Raw genomic sequence first — 15,271 nt, forward strand, 5'->3', positions numbered from 1 at the left:
AAGCTGGCACAATATGGCACCCAAAATGTCACGGCAATACTGATGCTGAATGGACACGAATACAAGCGGATTGACGACTGCAGACGCTGTGCTCTAGAAGGTGAAGGTGGGGGTGGGGGTAGCTCATTTTTACTAGGCAGATAACTCAACGGTGCCTTCCTCCTCGCTATCAGTTCTGCTAGCACGAATCTCCACGAGGGTCCTGGCAAATCGGGTCATTCATGCTCTCACTTTTTTATTCCTCACTTTCCTAGATGTAAATAGTCTTCTGAATGAATGAAACAACCAAAAAACTGACTATGTTGCTGGTGGTAGAAAACAGAACAAACCAACTCTGAGACAGAAGTAGACTCATACTGAAGACTTTGAAGGAGTCTCAGAAAAGCTATTCTCCATCACAAACATTCGCCATGGAAAACAGAGGCAACAACTGCTCCTAACAAAACACATCGTTTACAAATAAAAAAGCAGGGCATGGAACCCTGAAAGAGCTGAATGTTGGGAATGTGGGCATCTATCTAAAATGGTCTTCAAATCTGAAGCAGAAAGCATCAATATAAATTTTGATATTCCGTAGGGACACTGAAACCACTGGAAAAAATTTAAAAATATGACTTAGCTTGGATCTGTCCAGTTGATTGTCTCTATAGGCTGAATTTTATGGATAGCTTCACTTTCCTATTCAATTTTAATGTTTTATTTATTTATATTCACTTGTGTTTCAAACAGGATTAAGGAAGTTCAAATTTCACAGATGGATGGAGACCAAAAGCTAAATCTGATAACGATTGTTAATGTGTCAGGTTTAGAAGGCAGTGGAAGAGAAGAATGTCTCCTCAGACCTGAAACAATCATATTCTGAGACTCTAAACACTTAGAAAGGTGTGTTTTGTAGGAAATAGATTAATAGTTTCAGTTTCATTAAAAGTAAAAACTCAAACCATCTCTGCTAAGAAAAAACGAAGAACCTGTACTTAAAACAACAGGCATTTTATGTTACTAAAGTACAGGACATTAAGCAAAGGTTTGGTTGTCTTGGTGACAAATTGTTGTCACAGAAGATGCACATCTCACAAAAAGGAGATGTAAAATGCTTTCAATATACGATATGCATTATAGAGAAATGGAGAAACTAAAAAATAAACTGACAAAAACATCCATTTTTGTACCATTTAAAGATCTGTCCTGGCTTAAGCAAAGGATCCCTCATGGCACCTTGTATTTGTTGAGCTCCTAAAAGCTTTCCTAATGTGTCTTGCAACTTAGCATCAACCAGAAAGGTTTTAAGGTAAGGTTTATAGTTTCAGTGATTTCTGTACGTGTTTTCTTCTTAATTCAATGCCCCACAGTTGTATTCTTAATTGCCCAAATGACTCACGAATAAGGACTTAGCTGAATATTGTTAACATGTCTATTATTACTGCTCCACAATATATGAGAAAGACACCAGAATGCAAAGAAAGCAAATGTTTTTCCTTTGATGTTCTATCAGAGAGTTCATTTAGTCAAAAGGAGGTTTAGAAGGCCAATCATCTGAAATGTAGTCTTCTTAATCTATTGATAAACAGCTTAATAAAGGAGAAAAACCTTGGGGATCCTGTATGAGAAAGTAAATTGGTACATAATTCACATTGTAATTATCACTATAGACTAGGAGAGAGTGGTTCAAAGAAAAAGAACTTCATTGAGTAGGACAGTCAAGGAAAAGATCAAGGGCAAATATGCAGATGAGAGTCCCATCTCGACCTCAAAATTTGTCTGTCTCTTTATTAGTAATTAGTTGGGTTATTTAAAATAATAAATAATAAATATTTATTAAATTTTTAAATATCACTTGGAGAAAACTGCCATCAATATTCTGGTGTATTTCCTTCCCAATTTATTTCTATGATTTTTTTACTTACTTAGTGCTTCCTAATAGTATAGCTCACTCATCATAAACATCTTTAAAGGCCGTGAATCACGTTCAACATGCTGAAGGCATCATGATTTATTTTTCATTCCTCTACTTTGGAACACTTATGTCTTTAATAAATTTTGTTACTACATGTGAACCATCTACTGATAGCTTTGCAATGTGGAGGGAGGAGAAAAGAAAAAGTGAGAGAGACACTAGTTTTTAAAAGGAAGAAATACTACACTAAAAATAATCCAAGCATGTAATATATGACATATATATTAAGATCTCATTTATATATTGCTATATATATTATAATACATTTACATATTATATATATAATTTAGAAAAAATGGAGTTTTATTTACATATATTGATTTGTAAGGGTGTCAGGCTATACATCTGGGCATTAACACTGGTCCCCGGACTGGGGAATGATTGACTCTCATGTAGCTCAACTTTTAAAATCAGCAAGTTTAATTTTTGTATTTTGAAAAGGGCCAAGTAAAAAATTTTTATAATAACATTTAAAAATGCATAAATAAAAAAGTCAACCAGAAGAAAACTGGAATTATGCATATATGCAGTTTGACCAAAATTATATTTTAAATATCCCTATTTATTTCAAAAACTGAAAAGAAGTATATCAAAATCTGAATAGTGGTTATCTTTGGACGTTGGAGATACGGGTAATTTTTTCTCACATTCTTATTTTTTTACTTTTTCTAATATTTTATAATACACATGAATTAGTTTTGTAATGGAGAAAAACAAATTCTACATCTTATTAAAATTAAAAAGCATACCTGGCTTTAATTCCAGTCTGTTGCCCTTTAGCTGTGAACTGGACAAATCATTTGATCCCCCTAATCCTTATTTTCATCATCTGTAAAGAGGATTAACAATGTCTCCTCTGCCTACCTGATGTGTTTTTGTAAGAATTAAATAAAAAATCTTGTGGAAGTACTATATAAATCACAATATTTCATACAAATATATGACATCATTATGACCAATGATTTAACTAGATGAGTAAGTAAAGAGAAGGGAGGAAAGACAACTACAGTTCCTTCTACTCCTTAGCAGCTACCCAAGTACAATTTATCAAGCTACTGGTAAAGGATGCTGAGAAGGAGGGAAAAAAAGAATGGGAGTGGAGTGGGGAAGGAGGAACTAGCGAAGCAAAAGAAAAAACTGCTTATAGACCTCTCACAATTATCACCAAAGCCGAAAGTGAAATTCCTTTACTGCTGTGTCATACACCCCTAAGGCCATTATGACCAGATGCTAGGAGTGCCCCAGACTGCCAGATGCTCCTCCTACCTGATTACATGATGAAAAAAGGCACTTGTTAAATAGCTTTCCAATGTAGCCTTCTCCTTTTTTCCTATATCGCTTTATTATACTACACCAAAATAAGTGCTTTACAAAAACTGATCACCTGTTTTCAATGGCATAATCCATTCTGTTTCAAAATAAACTAGATTTTTAAAATCATTTGACTCTCCTGACAGAATACCTCTTCTGTAAATTAAAAAAAACTTACAAGAATTAATATTACATTAATACAATCTGGAAATGTGAATTACTTCTTATTTTTTCATAAAATATTCTCAACTAGATCACTTAACACATTTAAATGTGTTGAACTATTTTGATATGTGAAAAATCAGATTTTACACTGGCCACCAAAAGCCTAGTAGTTTTGCCAGTGATTAAAAACTACTTTTCTACTAAGAAGCTGGATCAAATCTAATTATCAAAAACCATCACTCATTTTAAATTACAATTTAAAAGCCCCTAACTGTTTTGAATCAACTTCTGTAATCATTTGTTTTTTAAGAAAAGACTCCACCTTGATATCATAGACTACTACTTGATATTAAATAGATCACTTTTCCCAAAAGTGTATTCTGGAGCATACTGGTCCCATGAGGTGCTCCACGAAAGATGGGTGGGGGTGGAGTGGGATGAGGGGATTGTTAACATGTGAACTTGAGAAATGTTGTATCCTGTATTCCCTGTTAGAGAGTCACAGTGTAAATTAGCTAAATAGATACTTAGAAGAAATCTTTGTAATTCATCCTCAATCACTGCTTCCAGAGTTCACCCAGCATGCAAACATTTTGTTGCTGTTTTAGGAGGAAGGTGGAGATGGTGAGAATCTAGAACGCTGGAATACACATTGAGAAACTAGATTTTATAATTATTAATACCCCTTTTAGCGCTGAAATTTCCTGATCCTGTGTGGGTCTATGAAAAAGTAGTAAGATATACCCTGATTATAGGAAAATTATGTCAGAAAACTTTACAATGTGATGTCAGAAAATTTACAATATGGTTAAAAATAAAAGACTTACAATAAAAGTCCTTGTTGAAAATGATTAATGCCAAATACCCCCTTTTCCTGATATTTCACACCATAATGAGTTGTCTAACAGCAACATAAAACAAGGTGAAAAATGGAATAGATATAAGATTATTAAGCATTAAAGATTACTGCTTTCATATCCAAAATAAATAGTCTTTATACAGCGGTGCCCTTTTTCTTGTGCACAGATCATCTTTATCATTTGTATAATACATAAAATGAAGAGCCAGAAAAAATATCTTTAATTGATGCTTCCAGTTTTCAGAAACCTGTGGTTGTAAGGTTGATGCATGTCTAGCAGAAGGGTGGACAGTGCAAAGTAAACTGCAGAGAAAATAGAATGAATCTAATGGAACCCAAAGTACATCCATTCCCCAGCACTTAGAGAAACTGCAATGAGAAATGGTGTAGAGTCACTGTGGAGACTAGGGCCAAGGGAAATCATAGCAAAATTACTTTTCAGTTACGTTCTAATTAGCTTCTATCTCATCTTTATGTCACTGAGGACATGCACTTGCTTTGAGGACTAGCTAATGGCTTACTAACAGGGCAGGAGCAAAAGAAAATGCACTGTCGAGGTCTTGAGTTTCATTTTGCCCTCAGATTTTTTTTTTTTTTCTGAAATCAACCTTAACATTTGCCTTCAACTACACAAATCTGGGTCCGATCCTGGTTCTGCCACTTCATGGCTGTATTACCTTGGGCAAATCCTTTGATGTCTCCGAGCCTATTTCCCTTATATGTAAAATTGAGATGATAGTATGTAACTTTCACATAATGTAAAGACTAGAGATTGTGTAAGTTGAAGTTCCTAACAGGGTATCGCTCAGTGGAGGCAGCAATGATCATTACACTCTTACACTCTAAACGCAGGTCTGAACCAGGCACAGTGGGGCAATGAGTGGAATCTACAGTCAGTTCTACTCTCACACTATTCTAAACAAGAATATCTCCATTCATGCAGATCTCCCATTTTCTCATATCCATCAGGCTGAGCAACCACCGCCCCTACCCCGTTCTCTCCCTATGTGGTGTGTTATGGTGAAACAGCAGAAGTCATTGAGCATTTACTGCATGCTAGCAACGTGCTCAGCCTAATCTCACAGACTTTCCATAACAACCTATTAGGTCAAAACTGTTACAAATGCTGAAGCTGTGGAATGAGGATGGCGATGGTACCACCCAAAGTCATCCTGGCAACACAGCTGGCACTAAACTGAAGCATTCCTGGCTTCAAAGCTCATGCCCTTCCTCACCACACAGCACCAGTACTTCCATCCAGATCCATCATGATGGAGTGGTTCTCTTCTGCTCGAGGCAAGCAGTTTCCAGCCTTTTCCTGAATAGCTTCTCTTTAAAGATAAAAACTATGGAGACCTCTACTATATTCCTCACCAATGATACCTGTACTTTTAATTTCCTTTGGGACAATGCATAAGGATAAACACTACCTTGATTTCACATATACTTTCATATAAATTTACATGTTATTAGGCATGACAGCAGCTATATACATTAGAGAAATAGCTTCAGTATTATGTAAATTTTTACCTAAATCTGCAGCCCATTCATTGGGATCCACCATCTAGCTCTTTCTCGGTCCTGCCAAAAGTTACATTTGACCTAGAAGGTCTCCTTTTAGATGTGTAGGTTAATCTATATTTTGTATTATATATTTGCAATCTATATCTGGTATTACTATACATTTTAACAGGGCTATAACAGCTTCATTCTCACAGAAACGGAAATTTTAGATATTCTTTCATTTGTGCTGTATATATTCCTATATAAATTCATAATGTGTGTACTTACTATATGCCACGTACTGGAATATAATAGCACAATTTTAATGTCTGCCTTCATAGACTTTGTAGTCTGTAGGGATACATGGATAAGAAAGCCAACCATCTAATTAAAATCCATTCTGGAAAGTATTATCAAAGGCAGTACAAGCCCTCAGGAGGCTGGAAGAGGATTCTAATTCAGGGTACCAAGAAAAGCCTCCAGGAGGGAGTGATATCTAAGTGACAGCGAGAAGAATGGTAGGAAACAGTCAAATGAAGGTACCAATGAGGAATGAGAAACAGTAGGGTATGAGAGGGGAGAAGGTGGATTTAGGGAATCACAGAAGTTTGGTATATGGTTAAGGTAGAATGCAAGGGATAGAGTGTTCTAAAATGAGGCTGGAGACCTAGCCACAAGCCTTAAAGTTCTGTGTTAAGGAGTACAGATATTATGTGGTCTGACTGGCATAAGGGAGAAATACTACATCTCTTCAAATTGCCCAACATAGATGCCAACCTCTATGCTGCCAGCTCTTATATATTCAAACCCTAATGCAGAACACCAGATCACCTTTACTAATCTGGTGCATCCACCCACCCCCTGGCCACTGTGAGTTTTGGTGAGTAACAGTTCACAGATGCCCCCTCCTCCAGAAAACTACCCTGGGCTGGTGGAAGCCACTTCACCCCCGAAGAAGGATATGTACCACCTAACAAAGGCTCTCTCTTGTGATCAAGCTTTCATCAGCCTCCTCTAAACCCTTTGCTCCCCTAGGCTGGACCTTGGGCTTCCTTCTCTGTCCTTGTAGAATCCAGTTTGAGTAAGAATCCTGCTCAGTCAGGTTGGGGGAAATCGCCCAAACTGGTATCTGACCACCCTCTATCTGATCAAATTCCTCATCCTCTATGCCTGATACCTTATCAGCCTAGCCTGCCTTCAGTAAAAACTCTGTTGAGTCAGTCTAGCAAGAATCTCCCTTATCCCTTAGAAATTTTTTCACCCACTGGCCCCCTCCCTGCTCCTTGGTTATAATTCCTACTTGTCCTTGTTGGAGTTGAAGTTGAGCTCTATATCTCTCCCCTCCTATAAAACCCCATTGCAGTAGCCTCCTTTGAATAAAGTCTGCCTTACCATCTTTAACAAGTGTGGTGGACAAGTTTTTCTTTAGCATAGCCCATGACTGAGTGATTATGGTTCAGTGATTGCTTCTTCAGTGCAGTTAAGTGTCCAAACCCTCTCCCATGCATCAGAGCAGGACGAGGCTTGACCTGAAACTACATCTTCACTTGCCTCTTTCTTTCTCTTTCCTTACTCTGCTTCACTCCCTCCTCTAGAGATTTTCCTGAAGAGCATTCCCTCCATAAATCAAGCACACCTGAATCCCTGTCAGGCTCTGTTTCTAAGGAACCCACCTAAGGCATGCCACAAAGGTTCAAGAAAACCTTTTTGAGATGAAATAAATATAAAGGATATTAAACTAAGTAAAGTCATCTTCAGACGGAAGACTCAGCAAGCACTTATTCATGTGGTGCAGGCTCTTGGAATGGTACCATAACTGAGGAAACTCAGTCCAAAAGACAAAAGTTGTTTCAAAATTACTCAATATTTTAATGTGCAATCTTCTAAAGCTCTGACACGGACTAAATAAGCCACAGTAACACTTCATAAAGCCCTTCCCCTCCATCCACTCTCCTCACACCAAAGTTGCTTTTCAATCTCTCTCCTTAAAGATTCCCTAGCCCCTTCCACTTAAATCCCATCCCAAGTGGCCCTTCTTGTCCTCCCCATTACTCCCATATTATACATCACTAAAGCATAAACACACTCCCCCACCACGCGCCCTCAGAAGTTAAGCAGAACCAGGTGGTGAGGGGGCGGGGAATGAAATGCTGGAAATATGCATATATTAATAATTTCTGTTCCATTGTTGTCAAAGTGTCCCACACATTTTCTGATTATTTATTTGAGGACTAAATCCTTAATGTTTTTCTCTAATGTTCTTTCCATTTTGTTTCTTAGCAAGTTGTACTCTATCAATAAAGCAGAAGCACAGCTAAACCCCTGAAAGCAAAATAGGGGGAAAAAACATTATGAAATAGCTTAAAAGTAAGACGATTAAGATGTCCTTCTTATTTCTCTCTCACTACACATCATGAGACAAAATGCTTATTATTATCAATAGAGGGTTCTTGTACACCAAGAGAGTCTTCCTTAAAGAGTATGAACTGGAACAAAGCAAAAATACAGGAAGATCAAGAATTATCTTCATCAAGGAAAATGATTAACACCATCCACCTTCCAAACAATGTGGCAGTTTTGAGATTGCGAAAAACACTTTGCACTCATCCCTGGAAGCTCCACAGTGGCATTCATATGTCCACGGATGATCCTTCCAGATGTGCTGCCAGGAGCTATCTGTACTTTGCTAGAGTGAACTACCAGTACGAAGAAAAGTCATTAAAATCTTAACCCTGGAAAATGTATCTTTGAAATTCTTCCTTTAGTGGGTAGTGGCAGCAGCAGCAACAGCATAAGCCCATTTATTGCAACGTGTCAACACAGTCCCATTACTGTGAATGTACAGCACTGTGTACAGCAGAGCTTGGCTCTGCCCAAGCCGTCAGGAAGTCCACTTTCTGTCAAGTGGGTTGCTTTTCTATTTTAATAGATGCAAACTAAAGAAAATCCCTGTTTTTATGGCTTCAAGAATTCTGTGTGCATACTTCAGGTGTCTGATTTATATGTTTTTCTAACCAACTCCAAAAAGAAAATATGATCAAGCGTTGCAATGCCAAATTTTATTCCAGAGAGTTGAAGCAATAGATGGCTAAGCTACCTCACCTTCCTGGTCTATTTAGTCAGGATGAGATCAATCCCCCAGTGCAGTTGCAAATTCCTTGAGCAAGGTCTCTACCTTTTTCAATGTTGTATTCCAAGCATCTACCATATAATCAATTAGTGCTTAATGTATTTGAGCTGAATTTCTTCCAACCACATAGTGATAAGATGAGAAGCTCTTCTCCTACATCCAGGAGTTACTCTGATAAATTGGGACCTAATAATGTATATTACACTTGTACTCTCGCATTAAACATACTACTGTCAAATGAGATCTTACAGTCTCGATTATATGAGAGGAAGAAACTACTTATTCTATTTCTTCAATATTTCTTCTCAATGGCAACACCAAGAAATATGTTTCTACCAGACTATTGATAGCTAGAGTTAAGATATAGTTCAATTTTTGTTGTTAATGCCATCGAGTCCATTCCAATTCCTAGCAACTCTGTGTGCAGCAGAGCAGAGCCCTGCCCATCTTTTTTGCAGCATCCTCTCACCTTCCGGCTCTATATCAGACAATGCTCCACTGTTATTCAAGGTTTTTCATGACCACTTTTTTTGGAAGTGGGTGGCCAGGTCCTTCTTCCTAGTCCGTCTTATTCTGGAAGCTCTGCTGGAAACTGTCCACCATGGGTGACTCTGCTTGTATTTGAAATACCTATGGCATAGCTTTCAGCATCACAACAACATGCAGCCCCCACAGTATGACAACTGACAGATGGGTGGTGTGGTTCCTTGTCCTGGAAATGAACCTGGGCTGTGGTGGTGAGAACACCAAATCTTAACCACTAGACCAACAGGGCTGCCTCTATGGTTCAATATCAACGTTATATATCATTTGTATTATGATGTATTACTTTTGAGTTAATAATTATAAATAATGGGGTTGAAGGATGAGGACAGATTTCTTCAGAATAGTTCTTACCTCAGTTAATGAGTATTATTGAGTAATGAGTATTCCCAGCCTGTTTTCTGCTACCTCAACATCCTCTGGTGACTAGAAGGCATCCTATTGAACACTTAACTGGGAAGGAGGTAAAAAATGCAAGAAGTATAATTGCAAGCTCAACCTAAACTGGCAAACAGGTGTACCCTGATAAGCAAGCAGAGTTGGAGCCTTTACATGAAACTTGAGCTAACTCTGCTTAAAATAAATACCTTGAAGAAGAGCAAGGAGTGTGAGGTGAGATGAATCCCCAGAACTCATATGCTGGAAAGACTTTTCTATGTTGAAAACAACCAAGAGTAACCTAATTGGTATGTCTTCAAGATACTTCAGGACAGAATCTCTCCTAGAATGCATACGTTTGATAAATTCACAACAGTATCAAAAAGGAATATTTTACTGGTACCGGTATTTTAGAGAATTTAATGGCTTAAATTAAAATTCTGGTGAAGGATGAATACTCACAACTTTGGAAATTTCTTGGGCAATATAATGTGGAATTTACTTCTATGTAGAATTCTTAGTGAAGTTTACCACAGGAAAGTATTTTCGATTGAATAAAGGTAATCTTTTTTTTTTCTTTTTGAGGAAGACTAGCCCTGAGCTAACTGCTGCCACTCCTCCTCTTTTTGCTGAAGAAGACTGGCCCTGAGCTAACATTCGTGCCCATCTTCCTCTACTTTATATGTGGAACGCCTACCGCAGCATGGCTTGTCAAGTGCTGGCATGTCCACACCTGGGATCCGAACCGGCAAACCCCGGGCCGCCAAAGCGGAACGTGTGCACTTAACCACTGCACCACCAGGCTGTCCCAGAATAAAGGTCATCTTGATTGAAGTCAATTTTAACCTCTCACCATTAAATGGATGATGAAAGTTATATAACCAGGAAAACTATATTGTTATTTGTCTCATGGGAGTTGAAGAAGAAATCTCCAATAGAAAGGCTGCCATAATACGCAAATGGAAGCTCTTGCCGCAGAGTTCAAGAGAATACTGGTAATGTAGGCTCAATTTTAACAAACCACATCCTGCACAGGCTGAGTTACATCAAATCACTGCTCTTCCAACGGGACTGTGGACATAGACTTCAGTGTTTCTGAAAGGGAGTGCTCCCTTGAGAACACGTACCATTTAAAATATCTTCTGTTAAAGACCAGAAGCTGCTGAAGTACCACTTGGTCACAAGTAAGTTGGATTCTTCACATAATGATAAAATTCAGGTGCTAAGATAAATCAGGAGGGCCAGGATGAATTACCTTCATTTTCTGCAACATCCATATAAATGACCACAAGTGTGAAAGAAGTCAAAAACACTCTCAATAAAAATTTTAAAAATAAAAATAAGATCCTTTGCAACAGTTGTTAGGCCACTATGGTTGATAAAGGCTAAAAGTCTGTGTGGTGAATGGACCATAGGGACATGCATGGAGAAGCTTTCAAGTTATATGCTACAAAAGCCTTTTGAATAAGAGAAGGTTTGTACTAATCTGAATCAATTCCATAAGAATAGCTGAACAGGGGCTGGCCCCGTGGGCCAGTGGTTAAGTTCGCGCGCTCTGCTGCAGGTGGCCCAGTGTTTCGTTGGTTCGAATCCTGGGCGCGGACATGGCACTGCTCATCAAGCCACGCTGAGGCAGCGTCCCACATGCCACAACTAGAAGGACCCACAACGAAGAATACACAACTATGTACAAGGGGGCTTTGGGGAGAAAAAGGAAAAAAATAAAATCTTTAAAAAAAAAAAAATAGAATAGCTGAACAGACCCAGCATCCAGAAGGCAGCATAGGCAGACTCTGAACTCACCTCCTACCATGGACACCACAAATTTACAACTACTCTTGGAACAATTATCCCTGAGAGAGAACTGAAAACTGGATAAAAAGAATGCCCACAAGAAGGGACAATGCTAACTGAGGGAGAAGAGGCAGAAATTCCTTTCTGGAGAGAAAAAAGCTACCTTCTAGCTGTGAGGCTTCACAGTCTACTGGGAATAATCTTAAGGTATGAAGCCTTTCCTGGAGGAGTAGGGGATCTGAGCAGGGAAGTGTTACCACAATAAGTAGATTTTGGACTCAGCACAACCGATATGAGTGACACAATATCTGGCTTTGCTGGTTATTAACAAAACTAGGAATACCCCCAGAAAAGTTATTGGACATAAGGGGAAAAAAGCCTGCTCTTAAAGGGCCCAAGCACAAATTCACCGATTTCAGAAAGCAACCTAAAATCACCAAAGAGCAAGGTGCACAGTCCTTCAGTGAAAAGAGACTCACTAGATAGGCTCTGGGTGCATCTTGGTGAGAGATGAGATCTCCCCAGGCTGGGCCCACCTCCCCAGGGACTGAGATACTGGTGACAGGCATTATTGTGACCTAGTACAGTGTGCTGACACAGACGCAGGCAGACACCATTGGAGTTCTTCCTCCGGACTGTTGGCACAGGGATCTGCCCCACTCACTAGAGCACTGATTTAATCCAGCTCAGCCAGGGCAGGCAGCCTGCCTTAGGGACTGGCCCCACCCAACAGCAAGCCCTCAGGCACTTGTGGGCCCACATAGGTGGAGTGCCTGGAACCCTGCAGCTCAGCAAGTGGGTCCTCCTCTGCAGGGCAGGGCTTGGAGGAGGAGCAGGTAGAGTACATGGGGCATTGGTGGAGTGTGTGGGCCTCTGTAGTGGGGTGACTGGGTCCACTTTAGTGGGTCAAGACATGGGCACAAGGTAGGAATCTGTTGATGGGGTGTATGGCCCTGTGGGCAGTGGGGCTTGTCAGCTTCAGCAGACTTGTGCTTCTCTAACAGCCACTTGAATGTCAATCCCACCTTCCAAAGCCTGAAACAATTGGGTGGTCCCATGCCTGGGGCTGGCCCCACTCAGCTGCAATCCTGAGACAGCTGACTACAGCCTTGCAGGCTGGAAGCCTACAGTAACCAGCTACACTGGAAACCTACTCACATAACAGAAAACAGCAACAGGAATGTGCTATGAGATCTTGCAGCCAACTGTGCTGGGGCTCCTCTTGCCTGATAAAGTGACTAAAGGGACCATGGCAGCCAAATGCAGCTAAGCAGTACAACCAGCTGGCTAGAAGAACAGCCTAGCCTCCCTTGGCACCTGAAGTAAGGGCAACCCTGCCACAACAGAAGCACACACATAGTTCACACAGGGGATACTCCTGTAACATTTGGAACTGGTGACGAGAGTGAAGCACACTGCTGGACCTCATAAGGCATCTCTTACATAAGGCCACCTCTCCAAGATTTGGAGGAATAGCTGACCTACCTGATACATAGATATAAGCACAGAGAAAGAGGAAAAATGAGGAAGCAAAGGAATAGATTACAAGTAAGGGAACAGGACAAAACCTCAGAAAAAGAACTAAACAAAACAGAGATAAACAATCTACCTGACAAAGAATACAAACTAATAGTCATAAGCATGCTCATTGATCTTGGGATAAGAATGGATGAACTCAGTGAAAACTTCAACAAAGAATTGATAAATATAAAAAAAGACCCAATCTGAAATGAAGTATACAATACTGGAAATGAAAAATTCACTAGAGGGACTCTATAGCAGAGTAAATGATATCAACGAGCTGGACAAAAGACTAGAGGAAATCGCCCAAGCTGAACAGATAAAACAAAAAAGAATTAAAAAGAACAAGAACAGCCTAAGGGACCTCTGGGATAACATCAAATGCCCTAACATCCATATTATAGGTGTCCCAGAAAGAGAAGAGAGAAACAAAGGGGTAGAGAATCCATTTGAAGAGATAATAGCAGGAAACTTTCCTAACTTAAGGAAAGTAACAGACATCCAGGTACAGGATGCACAGAGAGTACCAAATAAGATAAACCCAAAAAGGCCCACACCAGGACACATTACAATTAAAATGTCAAGAATTAAAGATAAAGAGAGAATCCTAAAAGGCACAAGAGAAAGGCAACAAGTTACATACAAAGGAAACACTATAAGGCTATTGGATGACTTCTCAGCAGAAACCTTAAAGGCTAGAAGGGAGTGACATGATATATTTAAAGTGCTGAAAGGAAAAACCCTACAGACAAGAAGACTCTATCCAGCAAGATTATCATTCGGAATGGAAAGAGAGATAAATAGCTCCCCAGACAAGCAAAAACAAAAGGGCTTTATCACCAAGAAATTAGCCTTGCAGGAAATGCTAAGGGGACTTATTTAAGTGGAAAAGAGAAGACCACAAACAGGAATGAGAAAATTATCAAAAAAGAAACAATAAAATCATTGGTAAAGGTAAATATACAGTAAAGATAGCAGATCAACAAGCTATGAAGCTAATATGAAGGTCTAAACACAAAAATACTAAAATTATCTATTTCCATGATAAGAGGGTAATGGATACAAATGCACAAAAAAAGAGGTTACATATGATATCAAAAGCATAAAACACGGCAGGAGGGGAAAAAAGAATAGAGCTTTTAGCAAAAGGTCAAACTAAAGAGACCATCAACTTAACACAGATTGCTATATACGTAGGTTATTCTATATGAACCTTATGGTAATCACAAAGCAGAAACCTATAATAAATACACAAAAAATTAAGAGAATGGAACCGAAACATAATACTAAAGAAAACCATCACGGCACAAGGGAAGAGGGAAAAAGAAGAAGAAAGGAACAGAAAAGCATTACTAAAATACCCAGAAAAAAACTAACAAAATGGCAACAAGTACATTCTCATCAATAGCTACTTAAAATGCCAATAGACTAAATGTTCCAATCAAAAGGCATAGGGTGGCTGATTGGATAAAAAACCAAGACCCATATATATGCTGCATACAAGAGACAAACTTTGGACCTAAAGACACTCACAAACTGAAAGTGGAGGGATAGAAAAAGATACTCCATGAAAATGGCAAAGAAAAAGAAGTTGGGGGCAATACTTATATCAGACAAAATAGACTTTAAAACAAAAACTGTAACAAGAGACAAAGAAGGGAACTACATAATGATAAATGGAACAATCCAAGAAGAGGATATAACACTTGTAAATATCTATGCACCCAACAGGGGAGCACCTAAATATATAAAGCAATTGTTAACAGACATAAAAGGAGACATAGTAGGGGACTTTAACAGTCCTCTTACACCAATGCATAGATCTTCCAAACAGAAGGTCAATAATGAAACATTGGCCTTAAACAACACATTAGACCAGATGGACTTAGTAGATATATACAGAACATTCCATCCCCAAACTGCAGAATACACATTCTTTTCAAATACAAATGGAATATTCTCCAGGATTGATCACATATTAGGCCATAAAACAAGTCTCAATAAATTCAAGAAGATTGAAATAATACCAAGCATCTTTTCTGACCACAAGGGTATGAAATTAGAAATCGACTACAGGGAGAAAATCATAAAAGTCACAAATGTGTGGAGATAA

The sequence above is a fragment of the Equus asinus genome, chromosome 24 (genome assembly GCF_041296235.1).
Source record: "Equus asinus isolate D_3611 breed Donkey chromosome 24, EquAss-T2T_v2, whole genome shotgun sequence".
NCBI lineage: Eukaryota > Metazoa > Chordata > Mammalia > Perissodactyla > Equidae > Equus > Equus asinus.